The following is a 4252-nucleotide window of genomic DNA, read 5'->3' as shown; positions in this document are numbered from 1 at the left end:
CAGATGTGTGGGGGTCTTGGGGTCCAGTTGAGAGGAAAAAGATCCTTTCCAACCATGATCCTGCCCGACTCGGTCCGTGGATGGCAGTCGACCTGGATCTACTGCAAAGACCAGCCGATGCCAGGGCAGTCGACTGGGCTCCCTCCTTTTTCCATGGAACGAGTGAGGAAGCCTTCCTGTTTGAAGGTGATCCCGGAAGAGAAGGCGCAAGTTAAGGTGTTGGTCGAGCGTGTCGTCCAGCTTATCCGCGACGGCGTGACCGGCATGGACCTCTTGGAGGTCTTCCTCCGACGCCGCATCCAGTTGCTGCAAGCTCGACACCATCCGATGTGGTTGTATTCTGGCACTAAGGACACCACTCGGATCCATCCGGAGGAGATTGACGATGCTACACTGGAGAGGTGGCTAGGGAGCATCACATGGAACAAAGACAACCCCCGAGGAGCTAGGAGGATTCCTCCACTCGACCAGTCATACAAAGTAGACAAGGTCCAATTCTGCATTTCCGACTGTGATCCTGCTTTCTTCATTCTGTTTGCTTCAAAATCAGTCGACTGACTTTTGTCTTGTTTGTTGTCTTGTAGGCCACGACTGACATGTACTCGACGCCCAACGGGGCGCAAGAACAGGCCGAGGAAGGAGAGGCGAGCGGAGGTGAAAGTGGGGAGGAGTGGCAATCTGATGGCGAGGGGGGAGAAGATGACGATGGCTCCAGCGAAGAGGAGGAGGAGGAGGAGGAAGTCGATCCTCCTCGTACAGAAAGGCGATCCAAGCTCATCCATGACCCCGGGAGTGAGCGTGGTAAAGCGATTGCGCCCGTTGGGCAATCGACAAAGCGCCCTCGGACGGCTTCTCCGGCGCCGACTGAGAAAGCGCCGAAGCATCCACGAGCGGCGCCGTCAAAGCCGCCGAAGTCCTTCCCCAAGATGAGAATGGACATTCCCACCATCTCCGGGTAACAGCAGAACTTGTGTTTTCTTGTTTAGCATGGACGAACTCTTGGTCGACTCATTGACTAACTGACTGGTTTCTGAAATCTGCAGTGCTGCTACCTCCGAGACCTCCGCCAAGAACGACGACCAAGAAATGGAAGACGCTGCCACCTCCAACCTTGGTATGCTCTCTGTAGTTTCACTTTTGGTCGATTGGATTTTCGTTTCTAACTTTGGATTTTTCCTACAGCTCTGCCTCATGTCATTGATCTCCCTGATGATGATGACGAGGTGCCATTGAAGGCGAGGAAGAATAAAAAGGCGCTGGCTGGCAAGACCACTTAGACTGCATCAGCGCCTGAGGCATCGGTTCAAGGGGGTGATGATGTCACTCGGCATTCCGTGTCCTTCGCTATGCCGCTGACGAGTGCCCGGCCTTCATCGTCGATTGCTGATCCGCCCTCCCTTTTCGCCACACACCACGTCCTAGAGGACCAAGCGGGTGCTGCTAAGGAGGCTATACGCCAGGCGGGGATCATGATGGAGCAGGTGAAGGCGATCCGGGAAGCCAGCCAAGCGGCTTATGATGCTAGCTCAGCCCTTCAGAGCAATGTCCAGGTTAGTTGGTCACCGCTTGTTCTGTTAGGATATGCTATCTGAAGACTTTCTTTCTAAAGATCTTTGTATATGTACACCCACTGGGTGTGTTGATTGATTTTTTGGATTGGTGGGGGCACGTTGAGTGCACCGACTGGGTGTAGTCCCCGAGACTATGGTGGACTGCTGACAGTCGACTGTAGTCTTTGTATTTTGAATTTCTTCATTCCAACTTCTTCACTCGGTCTGGTCGGACCATGTCGAATGGAATCTTGGAACCGGTGGGGGCATGCTGAGTGCACCCACTGGGTGTAGTCCCCGAGACTACGGTGGACTACTGGCAGTCGACTGTAGTCTGAAGACCCTGTTTTTTTGGTAGATCATGATGAGACCAAGACTAACTGCTGGTAGTTAGCAATGGTTTTGGGATCATAACCTCTTTGTTCCTTTCGGTCGATTGATTGGATCAAGTCGATAAAACTAGTGGGTGTACACTGAGTGCACCCACTGGGTGTAGTCCCCGAGACTACTATCAAATATTTTGATTTGACTGTAGTCTTAGAAATGTTACGGTTTTTTTTCTTAGTCACTCGGAAGCGACCTCTCTTTTGATGTCTGTTGACTGACTCTTCGCAGAAATCTTGCGAGCTTGTGGCTCACTATATTGAGTTGGAAAACAAACATATCTAGCTCAACCTTGACTTGAAGCTTGTTCAGGAGAACTTCCAGAAGGCAAAGGACGAAGCAAAAGGTATGATTGGTGAGAACTTGACGACTGTTCTTATCCTTCTGCCCATTCTTGATTCTGATCTCATTGTCATTTTGCAGATAAAACGAAGGAGGCTCTGAAGAAGAAGGACCAGGAACTTGCCAAGGCGCAGAAGGCGGCTTTGGACAAAATGAAGCTTGCGGAAGAGAAGCTGGCTTCAGTCGGTAAACTTGAAGAGGAGAACGCCAACCTGAAAGCTGCTCTCGACACGGCCAACAAGGAACTCAGCCGTCTGAAGAATGACAAGATAGCTCTGAGTGACAAGGCTAGTGAACTGGTGGGGAAGAAAAACGATCTGGAGGCTTATCTGGGAGGGCTAGCCAAGAAGTTATTCATCATGCTTGAGGGTAATCTCTCCTACCCGACTGACTTGTAATCACCGACTTATCATAGAACTACTGACTCATCTTTGAGTTGTGTTTACAGAATTCTGCCAAAACTTCGAGGAGGAGACCAGTCGAGTGGAGACAGGCTTGGATCCCATTAATTCTCCTGTGAAGGATGAAACTGCCATGAATGTGCTCCAACTGGAGTCTCGTGTTGCTGGTGTGGTTGACTACCTTGCTCGACTGAAGGTTGCGGCGTCGCGGATCGATACGACACTCTGGCCGAGAGAGACGCTTCAAAATGACCTCGAGTCTCTGATGATTCGACTGAATGAAGTTCCAGGTCGAGTGCAAGAATGGAAGAAGTCTTCTGCCAGGTGTGGTGCTGATGTTGCTCTGTCTCTGGTCTTTGTTCACTGCAAGGATGCGCGCGAGGACAAGCTGGCGTCCCTCAAAGTGGCCAATACCAAGAAGCATGACTTCCAATCTTTCATGGAGACCTTCATTGCTGCTGCCACTCGGGTTGCAGATGGAATCGACCTGGACCAGTTTGTCGCGCCTTCGAGTCCTCCACCCGAGGAGTAAAAAACTTCTATGCTTGATACCTTAAATTTGCCTCGGAATGCCGAGTGGTTTTGTAACCGATAAAATTTTATAGGCTTGATGCCTGAGCACTTCTGAATCCGTAGGATGTTATCTGAACTTGGCTTATCATTGTATATGCTTGCATTTGCCTTCGAGCGAACGTTGTTCTTCACTCGAAATATATTTTAGTGCTTGTGACGCAGCTCTGAGGTGGAGAATCCAGCCGACCTGCGCCTCACCTCCCTTGCAGGTAGGGATGGAGGACAGATTGCAGTCGACCTGCGTCCTTGCGGATCGGGATGGAGCGCACATTGTATTTGTGGCGGAGCTCCGAAGGAGAAGGTAGCAGTCGACCTGCACCTCATCATCCTTGCAAAGCGCACATTGTATTTGTGGCAGAGCTTCGAAGGAGAAGGTAGCAGTCGACCTGCACCTCGTCGTCCTTGCAGAGCGCACATTGTATTTGTGGCGGAGCTCCGAAGGAGAAGGTAGCAGTCGACCTGCACCTCGTCGTCCTTGCAGAGCGCACATTGTATTTGTGGCGGAGCTCCGAAGGAGAAGGTAGCAGTCGACCTGCACCTCGTCGTCCTTGCAGAGCGCACATTGTATTTGTGGCGGAGCTCCGAAGGAGAAGGTAGCAGTCGACCTGCACCTCGTCGTCCTTGCAGAGCGCACATTGTATTTGTGGCGGAGCTCCGAAGGAGAAGGTAGCAGTCGACCTGCACCTCTTCGTCCTTGCAGAGCGCACATTGATTTCATACTTAGGAGAGTACTGGACTGCAGCTAAGCCCCCGAGTGGGAGGCTTGCTCTCCACTCGGTAGGATTTCAAGTACTTAGGCGAGTATTGGACTGCAGTTAAGCCCCCGAGTGGGAGGTTCGCTCTCCACTTGGTAGGATTTCAAATACTTAGGCAAGTACTGGACTGCAGCCAAGCCCCCGAGTGGGAGGTTCGCTCTCCACTCGGTAGGATTTCAAATACTTAGGTGAGTACTAGACTGCAGCTAAGCCCCCGAGTGGGAGGTTTGCTCTCCACTCGGTAGGA

This window comes from Triticum dicoccoides, chromosome 3B (genome assembly GCF_002162155.2).
Source record: "Triticum dicoccoides isolate Atlit2015 ecotype Zavitan chromosome 3B, WEW_v2.0, whole genome shotgun sequence".
NCBI lineage: Eukaryota > Viridiplantae > Streptophyta > Magnoliopsida > Poales > Poaceae > Triticum > Triticum dicoccoides.
This window is presented reverse-complemented; position numbering follows the sequence as displayed.